Source organism: Somniosus microcephalus, unplaced genomic scaffold, assembly GCF_052327205.1.
Source record: "Somniosus microcephalus isolate GS21.2 unplaced genomic scaffold, FLI_Smic_1.0 unresolved_chr4, whole genome shotgun sequence".
Taxonomy (NCBI): domain Eukaryota; kingdom Metazoa; phylum Chordata; class Chondrichthyes; order Squaliformes; family Somniosidae; genus Somniosus; species Somniosus microcephalus.
In genome coordinates this window covers 36,322,211-36,335,628 of record NW_028225182.1, presented here as the reverse complement: position 1 = coordinate 36,335,628, position 13,418 = coordinate 36,322,211, and the positions used below count along the sequence as shown (strand labels likewise).

Here is a 13,418-nt window from a genome sequence, read left to right as displayed (position 1 = left end):
CCAGGATACCAAGGGCTGGGGAGCAGTCACCTTTATACTAGGACCTGTGGGAGGAGTCAGCCGAGGCATGTCCAGGCATGTACACAGTGGAATACAAACAGGACAAACAGGAATACAAACAGTGGTTTACCACATACATTAAATGGGTTTAAGTGTTCATTCATTGTCCGCCCATATCTTGATGGGCCCCATCCTGTTTGCCTGAAACTGTCTTGTACTTAGAATCTATTGAATATGTATGCTGTTTCCCTGAGTTTCGGTTTCCCGATACTGGCTTTCGCGGGCTTACTGTCTTCAATCCACAAGCCTGTCTGGCTTGCAGTAACAGAAATCAAATGGTCCAGAAACTGATCACGAGGCCCGGCGGCCATTTTGTATGCCCTTTTATCAAAGGTTTTTCTGTGCAAGCTTACTTTGGTCAATAAACTGTCTTATTTTATCCTGTTTTCTTGCGTGATTATTGCTGAAAATTTCAAATCTTACATCATATCGCACCTTTAATGCAGAAAAACATCCCAAGATGCCAATGGTGGAGTGAAGGAAGGGGAGGATCCACAAATGGCCGGAGCTGTGGGAACATGAATTCTGAGGGAGGTGGTTAATAGGGTGTGAGCCTCTGAGGTTGGGATTTGGTAACTTTTTTGCGCAGAGCACAGGGAGCTTTACTCTGTATCTGACCCGTGCTCTACATGCCCTGGGAGTGTTTGATGGGACAGTTTAAAGGGAGCTTTACTCTGTATCTAACGCGTGCTGTAACCTGTATCTAACTCGTGCTGTACCTGCCCTGGGAGTGTTTGATGTGGACAGTGTAGAGGGAGTTTTACTCTGTATCTAACCTGTGCTGTTCCTGCCCTGGGAGTGTTTGATGGGACAGTGTAGAGGGAGCTTTACTCTGTATCTGACCCGTGCTCTACCTGCCCTGGGAGTGTTGGATGAGACATTGTAAAGAGAGCTTTACTCTGTACCTAACCTGTGCTGTACCTGCCCTGGGAGTGTTTGATGGGACAGTTTAGAGGGAGCTTTACTCTGTATCTAACTCGTGCTGTAACCTGTATCTAACTCGTGCTGTACCTGCCCTGGGAGTGTTTGATGTGGACAGTGTAGAGGGAGCTTTACTCTGTATCTAACCTGTGCTGTTCATGCCCTGGGAGTGTTTGATGGGACAGTGTAGCGGGAGCTTTACTCTGTATCTGACGCATGCTCTACCTGCCCTGGGAGTGTTGGATGAGACATTGTAAAGAGAGCTTTACTCTGTACCTAACCTGTGCTGTACCTGCCCTAGGAGTGTTTGATGGGACAGTTTAAAGGGAGCTTTACTCTGTATCTAACGCGTGCTGTAGCTGCCCTGGGAGTGTTTGATGGGACAGTGTAGAGGGAGCTTTACTCTGTATCTAACTCGTGCTGTAACTTGTATCTAACTCGTGCTGTACCTGCCCTGGGAGTGTTTGATGTGGACAGTGTAGAGGGAGCTTTACTCTGTATCTAACCTGTGCTGTTCCTGCCCTGGGAGTATTTGATGGGACAGTTTAAAGGGAGCTTTACTCTGTATCTAACGCGTGCTGTAGCTGCCCTGGGAGTGTTTGATGGGACAGTGTAGAGGGAGCTTTACTCTGTATCTGACCCGTGCTCTACCTGCCCTGGGAGTGTTGGATGAGACATTGTAAAGAGAGCTTTACTCTGTACCTAACCTGTGCTGTACCTGCCCTAGGAGTGTTTGATGGGACAGTTTAAAGGGAGCTTTACTCTGTATCTAACGCGTGCTGTAACTGCCCTGGGAGTGTTTGATGGGACAGTGTAGAGGGAGCTTTACTCTGTATCTAACTCGTGCTGTAACCTGTATCTAACTCGTGCTGTACCTGCCCTGGGAGTGTTTGATGTGGACAGTGTAGAGGGAGCTTTATTCTGTATCTAACCTGTGCTGTTCCTGCCCTGGGAGTATTTGATGGGACAGTTTAAAGGGAGCTTTACTCTGTATCTAACCCGTGCTGTAGCTGCCCTGGGAGTGTTTGATGGGACAGTGTAGAGGGAGCTTTACTCTGTATCTAACCCGTGCTGTACCTGCCCTGGGAGTGTTTGATGGGACAGTGTAGAGGGAGCTTTACTCTGTATCTGACCCGTGCTCTACCTGCCCTGGGAGTGTTGGATGAGACATTGTAAAGAGAGCTTTACTCTGTACCTAACCTGTGCTGTACCTGCCCTGGGAGTGTTTGATGGGACAGTTTAAAGGGAGCTTTACTCTGTATCTAACGCGTGCTGTAGCTGCCCTGGGAGTGTTTGATGGGACAGTGTAGAGGGAGCTTTACTCTGTATCTAACCTGTGCTGTTCCTGCCCTGGGAGTATTTGATGGGACAGTGTAGAGCGTGCTTTACCTTGTATCTAACCCCCTGCCTCCACAGAGCCCTTTATTTCATTCTCCCTTATCTATGCTACCAGCCTCCCCTTACATAGGAGCAGGAGGAATCCATTCAGGCCCTCGAGCCTGTTCTGCCATTCCATTTGATCATGGTCGATCTGTATCTCAACTCCAAATATATCTGCTTCAACCACTCCCTGTTCCACATTCTGTGTAAAGAATGTTCTCCTAAATTCTTAATTTGATCTGCTAATGGCCATCTTATATTCCTGCCCCTTTGCCCTCACCATCTTGTTGCAGTGGTGCCTTGTTACACCGCCCAATGTTCAACTAAGCAAAGCATTCAACTCACGTAAATCAGACAAAAACGTGACAGAATCAAAGGAGGAGACATTAGGACAGGTAAATGTTTGGACACTGATGTAGGTTTTAAGCAATGCCTTAGGAGGAGAGGTTGAGGGTTTTAGGGAGAGAATGTCTGAGCTGAGGTGCCAGATGTCTGAAGGCACGGCCACCAACAGGGGGTGATGGGAGGTGGGGTGGGCGAAGGATTTTGGGCGGGTGGGGGAAATGCACCAGAGGCCAGAGTGCAATGAAAAAGATCATTGATCCTTTACCAATCCCCTCAGCACCGTTTGACTCCACTAACCACCCATGTGTGATGGTGGGTGGTAGGTTACATCACTATATTCAAAAAGGCAATTGTAACTAACCTTTAAGGGATGTTAAATGTGGAGAGCTCTTTCAAAGAGCCAGCACAGGTATGATGGGCCGAATGGCCTCTTTCTGTGCTGTATGATTCTAGTTGCCATCCTATTAATGTCACAATCTTATTCCAGGTGCAAATGCCTAATTTCAACTACCCAAAACGCAGTAGTGTGTGGTGAAATTGTCAGTTAAATATAGGCCTCCAAAACTGGTCTAGTGTCATTTAGACAACTTAGTTCAAACCACCATGACAGTGTATTTAAAATCCAGTTCAACACCAAAGACTATAACTCAACCAAGTCACATTTCAATTTTATTGAACCATTTGACAAATAAAGCAGCGCAATTGAGGGAGAGGATTCAGTTGTGTTTCCTGGACAGTAGGAAGGCCACCAGAGAGGCTGAGATCAGGACCCCAGCTGCCAACGTCACAGCCACGACCAGAAGTAGCTCAGAACCCACATCACCTGCCGAGAACGAGAAGCCAATATGGAGTTAGGAGTCACAGGACTGGAATTGGGTTTCCATACAATCAACACTCACCTCGATAAGAACTCGGAACCTCCTCACGAGTCCCAACAGCTTCACCTTCCACCGAATGAACTAGGTCCAGATCTACATCCAGAACGATCAGAGGTCCAAGGGAGGCCTCACCCTCCCACACAGGCTCAGACACTGCAACAATTAGTTCCATCCAGTTACAAAACATCCATTATCACCCTCAACACCACCACAACATACCAAGCTCAGATGGGACCTCCCTCCTGCGCCTGGAGTGTGGTCTCCCTCCAGATCGCAATCTCTCGCCCCTGCAGTTGCCCCCATCACAACAGGCACAAACCTCATTGGATCCTTCCAGCAGGGACAGGTCCAACTCGGTCACCAGGGACCATCTAAACAAGGAAGCAAGCCATCAGTCAGAACGCATTCATGCGCCAAAAAGAAAGAGGTCCACCATTCGGGGGTAGATTTCTCGCACCGGTTGGCTGGCTTCTGGAAGGAACAGGCTTTGTTGACCGAATCCGGCCTTTGGTCTGCTGCAGCTACTCTCAGGTGGCAACTGATGAAGATCTGCAGGAGACACATCCAGGAGTTACTCAGCGTCAACGCTCACCGTCTTACCTTCCAACATCTGGCCAACTCTTACCAGGTCCCTGGCATCCTCAAAGAAGCGGAACGCATCCAAGTTGAACCGGAGCTTGTCCCGGTGATCTCGCGGCGACACAAAAGACGAAAGGGAGTTTTCGCCTCGGCTGTGTCGACAGGCAACTGGAAAGAGGGTGGGAAAGAGCTGCCCGATTGCCTGCCTCTCTTCCGCGGCCACGTTCGCGCCCGGGTGGCCCTGCAGATGGAGTACGCGGTATCCACTGGCAGGCTTGAGGCCTTCCGCGACCGGTGGGCGCCGCGGAGAATGGAGTGCATCATCACCCCCGGCAACCAAATTTTAATTTGATTTGTTAAGGTTCCTTTCAAATTTATGTTAATTTACAGACCTTATCGTTTGCGACCCTTTAAAAAGGGAGCACATGGTTGACTTTTAATAGGCCGTTGCCTATGATAAAGAAAGAGGCAGAGATTGGGTTGACCTTCTCCAAAACCATCAATAGGAAGACACTGGGTGATGTCATCAACCAAAAACCAAACCAAAGTGCCCCCATTGGGTGGAGAGCTTTGGGAACCATCGGCCCAAAGTCGCCTGTAAAAGAAAGAAATAAAGACTTGTATTTATATAGCGCCTTTCACAGCCTCAGGGCATCCCAAAGCGCTTTACAGCCAATGAGGTAATTTTCAAAGTGTAGTCACTGTTGTAATGTAGGAAACGCCACAGCCAATTTGCACACAGCAAGCTCCCACAAACAGCAATGTGATAATGACCAGATAATCTGTTTTTAGTGATGTTGATTGAGGGATAAATATTAGCTGGGACACCAGGGGACAACTCCCTGCTCTTCTACGAAATAGTGGCCATGGGATCTTTTACATCCACCCGAGGGGGCAGACGGGCCCTCGGTTTAACGTCTCATCCGAAAGATGACACCTCCGACAGTGCGGCGCTCCCTCAGCAGTGGCACTAGAGTGTCAGCCTGCATTAATGTGCTCTCGTCACTGGAGTGGGACTCGAACCCACAACCTTCTGGGAATACCGCACCTATCATGAACTCAGGACGTGCCAGGCTCCCAGAGATGAATCTTTTAATTCCTGGAGACTCTGGGACAATCCTGGAGGGCTGCTAACCCGAGCACAGACCCACAAAATAATACAGCAACTGGGCTTTGATGGCAGCTGTTTACGGGGTGAGGCGGGGTGTGCTGGCTGTGTATAAAATGTTAACTGGTTTACTCAAACAAGCACTTCTGTGATTATACATATTTATTGGGAGACTTCAGTGTGAATGCACATCAACTTTTTGTATGTTGTGTATGAGGCTTTGTGTAGACACTCACTAAACCCAGGCGAGACTGACTACCACATCTCTATTCGCCTGTAGTCTCGACTATTCCAATGCTGACCTTCCACGCTCTACCCTCCATTATCTTGAGGCCGTCCAAAACTCTGCTGCCCGTATCCTAACTCGCACCAAGTCCCATTCACCCCTCGCTGACCTACATTGATTCCCGGTTAAGCAACGCCTTGATTTTAAAAATTCTCATCCTTGTTTTGAAATTCCTCCAACCTCCTCCAGCCCCACAACCCTCCGCAAGCTCTGCGCGCCTCCAATTTTGGCCTCTTGAGCATCCCCAACTGGGGAATTTATAATGGGGAACAAAGAAATGGCAGACCAATTAAATACATATTTTGGTTCTGTCTTCACAAAGGGGGACACAAATAACCGCCCAGAAATGTCGGGGAACATAGGGTTCGATGAAAGGGAGGAGCTGAAAGAAATCAGTATTTGTAGGGAAATTGATGGGATTGAAGGCCGATAAATCACCAGGGCCTGATAATCTACATCCTAGGGTACTTAAGGAAGTGGCCCTAGAAATAGTAGATGCATTGCTGATCATCTTCCAACATTCGATGGAATCTGGAACAGTACCCACGGATTGAAGGGTAGCTAATGTTACCCCACTATTCAAAAAAGGTGGTAGAGAGAAAACGGGGAAATACAGACATCGGTAGTGGGGAAAATGCTAGAGTCCATTATAAAAGATGTAATAGCAGAGCACTTGGAAAACAGAGACCGGATTGGACAAAGTCAACATGGATTTACAAAAGGTAAATCGTGCTTGACTAATCTACTGGAATTTTTTGAGGATGTAACTAGTAAAATAGATAAGGGAGAATCAGTGGATGTGGTGTATCTGGATTTTCAAAAGGCTTTCGATAAGGTCCCACCTAAGAGATTAGCGTGTAAATTTAAGGCACATGGGATTGGGGGCAAGGTGTTGACTTGGATGGAGAACTGGTTGGCAGATAGAAAGCAGAGTTGGAATAAACGGGTCTTTTTCCGAGTGGCAGGCAGTGACTAGTGGGGTACCGCAGGGATCGGTCCTTGGACCCCAGCTATTCACAATATATATTAACGATCTAGACAAGGGAACGAGATGTAATATCTCCAAATTTGCAGCCGACACAAAGCTGGGTGGGCGTGTGTGCTGTGAGGAGGATGCCGAGAAAGTACAGGATGATTTGGACAGGTTGGGTGATTGGGCAGAAGCACGGCAGATGCAATATAACGTGGATAAATGTGAGGTTATCCACTTTGGTGGCAAAAACAGGAAGGCAGATTATCTGAATGGCAATAGATTGGGAGAAGGGGAAGTGCAACGAGACCTGGGTGACCTTGTGCACCAGTCGCTGAAGGTAAGCACACAGGTGCAGCAGGCGGTTAAGGCGGCAAATGGTATGTTGGCCTTCATAGCGAGAGGGTTTGAGTACAGGAACAAGGATGTCTTGCTGCAGTTGTACAGGGCCTTGGTGAGACCACATCTTCAGTATTGTGTGCAGTTCTGGTCGCCTTATCTGAGGAAGGTTATTCTTGCCTTGGAAGGAGTTCAGCAAAGATTCACCAGGCTGATAGCCGGGATGGCAGGAATGACGTATGAGGAGAGATTGGGTCGATTGGGCTTGTACTCGCTGGAGTTTAGAAGAATGAGAGGGGATCTCATTGAAACTTATCAAATTCTGGCAGGACTGGACAGAGTAGATGCAGGGAGGATGTTCCCGATGGTCGGGGAATCTAAAACCAACGGTCGCAGTCTAAGGATAACGGGTAGGCATTTTAGGACAGAAATGAGGAGGAATTTCTTCACCCAGAGAGTGGCGAACCTGTAGAATTCTCTACCACAGAAGGCAGTAGAGGCCAATTCATTAAATATATTCAAGGAGGTGTTGGATATATTTAAGGCTAAAGGGATCAAGGGGTGTGGGGGAAAAAAGCAGGGACCGGGTACTGAACTTGGATGATCAGCCATAATCGCATTGAATGGTGGAGCAGGCTCGAGGGGCTGAATGGCCTACTCCTGCTCCTATTTTCTATGTAATCGCTCCCCCATTGTTGGCCTTGCCTTCAACTGCCTGGGCCCCCAAACTCTGGAATTCCCTCCCTAAACCTCTCCAGTGCTCTATGCTCCTTAAAACCTACCTCTTTCACCAAGCTTTTGGTCATCTGCCCTAATATCTCCTTATGTGGCTGGGTGTCAAATTTTATTCAATAGGGCTTCTGTGAAGCACCTTGGAACATCTCAGTCCGTTGAAGGGGCTACATGAATGCAAGTGGTTAAGTATTGACAACAGTTCTACTGCAGATTTCAGCCAGCATTCACTGACCAGGGTCGGCCACGAGAGATACAAAAGTGTGCTCGTTAAGTTGGTGTGGATTCTATCCCCACCTGCTGTTGGAGATCCAGTACGGCAACTGAATCCCCATTTGGGGACCTAGTATGTTGGTTAGGCATAATTATTTTTTATTGTAGGTCCCATACTCACGTCAGATGTTTAGAAAGAAGAGTCTTTTATTTATACAGCACCATACCCAGATTCAGGACATCCCACCAACACCTTAAACATTCACTCCCTCCACCACCGGCGCACCGTGGCTGCAGTGTGTACCATCTACAAGATGCACTGCAGCAACTCGCCCAGGCTTCTTCAGCATCACCTCCCAAACCCATGACCTCTACCACTTAGAAGGACAAGGGCAGCAGGCATATGCGAACACCACCACCTCCAAGTTCCCCTCCAAGTCACACACCACCCTGACTTGCTAATTTGTCAATCCTTCATAGTCACTGGGTCAAAAATCCTGGAACTCCTCAACAGCACACTGACCAACTGGACTAGAAGGCAGCTCACCACCACATTCTCAAGGCTAACTAGGGATGGGCAATAAATGCAGGCCTTGCCAGTGACACCCACATCCCATGAACAAATTGAAAAATGCATTTCATAACCAATGAATTACTTTTGAAATGTAGTCACTGTTGTCAGAAACATGGCAGCCCATCAAGAGCCTACAAACAGCAATGTGATAATGGCCAGATCATCTTATGGCATTGGCTGATGGATAACAATTGGTCAGAGGAAGAACTCCCCTGCTCTTCTTCCAACAGTGCCATAGGATCTTTTACATCCACCCGAGGGGGCAAAAGTGGCCTCAGTTTAACTTCTCATCCGAAAGATGGCACCTCTGACAGTGCAGCACTGGGAGTGTCAGCCTGGATTTTGTACGCAAGGTTTCTGCAGTGGGATTTGAACCTACGACCTTCCGACTCAGGCTAGAGTGCTGCCCACTGAGCCACAGCCAACACCGAAAGTCATTAAGGGGCCTTCAGAGATGCAATTTCTCAGCTGACTAATCCTGCAGGTTAACAAGCCATCGACAGCACAGAAACAGGCTATTCAGCCCAACTAGTCCACGCCAGTGTTTATGCTCCACACGAGCCTCCTCCCACCCTTCATCTCACCCAAACAGCATATCCTTCCTCCCTTATGCTTAGAGCTCCCCCTTAAATGCATCTATACTATTCGACTCAACCACTCCGTGGTAGCGAGTTCCACATTCTCCCCACTTTCTGGGCAAAGAAGTTTCTCCTGAATTCACCATTGGAGTCATTAGTTAGTTACTACCTTGTAGTTACAGGCCCCGAGTTCTGGTCTTGCCCACAAGTGGAAACATCTATATCTAACCTAGTCACAATTTTAAACACCCTCAGCCTTCTCTTTCCTAAAGAAGGCAAGGCATCCCAAACAGGTCAATCTTTCCTAATAAGAATAATCTCAGTTCTGGAATCATCCTAGTAAATGATTTGCACCCTCGCTAGTGCCGCTATCATTTTTAGAATATGGACATCTACCCCATTTAGACTTATTATCCCAGTCAGTTATAGAGGACTAAAGAACCTCCACTTCTAGTAATAAACTAATCCCAGCATTAAAATTTCCAGGAACGTTGCAATTTCATGGGGCTCAATAATCAGGCCCACGAACCTCACTCCACAAGAGCCCCACAAACCTCCTTAACAAGGGACAAACAGCAGGCCAAGATAACTCGCTCCAGGCAAACACTTCCAAGTTGCTGTTAATAAACTAGTGAAATGGGGCACATACCCCAGTAGCCTGATATCTGGTGAAAAGATTAAACACTCAGGAGGCATGCCACTGGGTCAAGAATCATTAATGGAAGTAAATAAATATGGAAAACTTCCCATATTCAGAATGCAAATCCCCAGCCTTGATCAATGACCAAATGTAAGCAATAACCATGACAGATTTGCTAATTTCACCACTTTATTAATCACAAGTTGTTGCGCAGGGTTTGCTTGCGTTTCCTGTACAGGAACAAGGCGATCAACGAAGCAGAGATCAGAGACACAGCAGTCACAGTCAGGGCCACCATCAGGACCACCTCCGACTCCACACCTAAACAGCAATGAGAAACCAACAGTGAGTGAAGGAAATACTGAGGGGGAAATGGAAACTAGCAGTCGGCCAACTCACCACCTGGAGACCTCTCCGCCATCCGTTGCTCAACCTCATTAAGGGACTCAGTTGCCAGGTCTGTCACATCAGTGTCCAGAATGACCAGGGGTCCAAGTGAGGCCTCACCCTCCCACTTCAATTCAGCATCACTCCCTGCGATATCAAACATTCCAGTTAGAGAGAGGGTAAAGGGCAACCTCCAACATCTAGAGAATCAATGTCCTACCAGCTTCAGGTACAAGATCCCTCCTTCCTCTGGAATCAAATCCAAACACCCTTGTGGCACTGCAGTTGCCCAAGTGACAACAGGCACAAACGTCATTGTTGGATACTTCCAATGGGGTCCAGCTAAACAAGAGAATCAGTTTCACAATCAGGTTGGGCATCACTTCCCCACACAACACATCCCTGAGGGAGAGAGGGGGCACTTACACATTCTGCATCTTCTGGAAAGTACAAGCTTTGCTCATGGAATCTCTCCGAGCCACTGCAGCAACCTTCACGTGACAGGAGATGAAAATCTGAGGGACACAGTCAACACAAGTCATTATATAGTGACTCCCTCCCAACTTGGGAACTCAATGAACAGGTGGATTCAGGGGACAAGTAGCAGAATGGATAGCAAGCTGGCTAGAAACAGAGAAAAGTGGTTAATGTTAGTGATTCATAGGATCACAGGATATACAGCAGAGGGATTTCAGGGGAAACTTCTTTACCCAGAGTGGTGAGAATGTGGAACTCGCTACCACAGGGAGTGTTTGAGGCAAATAGTGTAGATGCATTTAAGGGGAAGCTAGATAAATACATCAGGGAGAAAGGAATAGAAGGATATGTTGGAGTTAGATGAAGAGGGGTGGGAGGACACTCATGTGGAGCACAAGCCAGTTATGCAGAATGGCTGTAAATACTTTGCAATGGTCGGCTTCCTCTTACCAAGGAACGGTCATCTCCAAAGAAGCGGAACGCATCCAGGTCAAAGTGGAGCTTGTCCAGCTCACGCTCGTCTCTTGGCAACACGAAGGTTGAGAAGGAGTCCTCAGCTTTGCTGTCCAGGAGGCAACTGAAGAAATATTTTTTTTTTTTTTTTTTTTTTTTTTTAAAAAAGGGACATTGAGTGAATCAAGAGAAGCCATCGAGACAGGACCAACTGGAGAAAGCAGAGGGCTCCTTACCCATTGTAGTCAATGATGCTGTATCTCGGGGTGGAGTCCGTGTCTGGGCTCAACGTAGCGATCAATGTAGAGCTTCAGGGGCATGTGGTTGGTCATTGAAACAGAGGCCTCAATGTGAATGAGGTCACCCAGGTAGTAGACAGTCGAGGTGCGCTCTGTGAGCCAGTCATCTGAAGTACAAGAGGGACAAGGGTTGGAGACTGGGTACAACTCCCAGTGGGTGACTACAGGAAGTCATTCCCCATCCACCCATCACATACCGTTCATTAGGCGCAGAGAGAATGACAGAAGCCCCTGTCCAGACTTGGTGGAGCTGAACGGGATCCAGGTGGGCTTGATCGGGTCACTGCTCACATTGCCCTTCCTGGAAAGACAATGGAGCCATTTTAGGACAAGGTCAGAGAACTACACCAGCTGTAGACGTTATTCGCGACAGTGTAAAGAATCTTACCTAAAATAGTGGCACTCAATGGGAACGACAGCTCCATTAGTTCTCACAATGACAGATCCATGGGCCTTGGGGGTGTGGTTCAGGTGGGTGGCGTAGACCAGGAAATCTCCAGACATCTGAAAGACATCAGGTTCAGAAATGGACAACATTCTACTCAGGTGGTTGGAAGTTGTGCAGCCTCAGTAGCTAATGCAAGGAGGGGGATTGCAAGCACAAGACAATTAAACAGAATAAAGACTCAATGAAAGGACAGCTTCACTTCAATAAAAGGAGCCACAGGTTGATAATTTAGAGCAATGAAAAGAACAAGATTAAATCCTCATTTAAATCACAGCTCCTCTGTATGAGAGAGAGAGAGAGACAAAAACTGAATATTGTAGATAACTGAACCATTAAACTGAATCCCCAGGGACCTGAAAATCCACAAGACAAGATGTATGGAATGAAAAGTTTGAAGAACTAAGTGAAGGCTCAAGGCCAATAGGGCTGAGATCACAAGGTTGGAGACTCAGGAAGACCAGTTAAAGCCAAGGACAATGCATAATTCAACACAAGTCTGAGGATTTAAAAGCAGGAGACAGGAATCTCCTCAACATCAATGACATTTCACCAAAGGTAGGAATAAAGAGTTGGGTCTAATCCATACTCCAAGCTTAGAGCAAGAGTTGAGGAATCACATTACCTTCACTCTGCTGCCACACTCATGCAGCCCATAATCAAAGAGGACGGTGTGGTTCTGAGAGTAGATCCCAGTTGGCCGACAACCTGCCGTCCCCAGGGTCAGGTCAGCAGCTTTAATCAGGTGCCTGGTTCCAAATAAATCCATCTGTACCCTGACCAGCAGGTTGTGCTCTCCACACTGCACCCTCACAGTCTGCAGTGGAGACAGACTGCGCCCCGCAGACACACTGAAACCGGAGCCAAAGGGAGACCCAGGAGAAGGGACTCTCTGAGGCCCAGGGGTGGCTTTTACTCTTCTCCATGGAAACCTCTGGCCCCCAAACTGTTGCCAAATATCAGAGGAACAAACAGCTCCAACTAACACCAGCACTGGGAGCAAACCCCTCACTACAAAATCCCCCATGATACTAAACAACTCAACTATCCCTGCACCCATCAACAAGCACCTTTTATACACACAACCTGCAGTCACATTGAGCCAATTAACCCCAAGCTCCACAATTTCTACCCAATGCCAGAACTCATGTATTTATTGCCAGGAGGGCCTATTTTAATTCGACCAATCGGAGTGACTCTTTTGATTGGGTGGTTACACCAATCAACTGTACACTTTTATGTGTGGGTGATTAACCAGTTAGTCTGTAAATAAATAAAACTTTAAAGGAACCTGAACAAACTAATTTCAAATTTGGTTGCTCTTTTTGATTAAAGCAATTGACTGTAACTTAAGAAAACATTCGACCAATAGGGGTGCTCTTTTGGTTAAACTAATCAACTGTAAATTAATAAAACTTTTAATAAAACTTGACAAAAAAAGAAAAAATAAGAAGAATAAAAAAAGGAAAAAAATGCCAGAACTGATGGATTTATTGCCACGAGGGCCTATTACAATTTGGTCAATCACCCCCACCTGAAAGAGTCGCACAAGGGCACATTTTGATGGGCACCATTAATACAGTAGTCATCCACTTTGGATCAAAAAAGGATAGATCAGCGTACTTTCCCAATGGTGAAAAGCTCGGGATTTAGAAAGTTAAGGGGTGATTTGATTGAAGTTTTCAAGATATTAAGGGGAACCGATAGGGTACACAGAGACAAACTATTTCCGCCGGTTGGAAGTTCAGGACAAG

The 13,418-nt window shown here is 47.0% G+C and overlaps 1 pseudogene; it reads right to left on the bottom strand.

Moving 5' to 3' along the window:
* Positions 1 to 3,552: 3,552 nt before the first annotated feature.
* Positions 3,553 to 12,749, bottom strand: LOC147090537 (zona pellucida sperm-binding protein 3-like; annotated as a pseudogene).
* Positions 12,750 to 13,418: the final 669 nt, after the last annotated feature.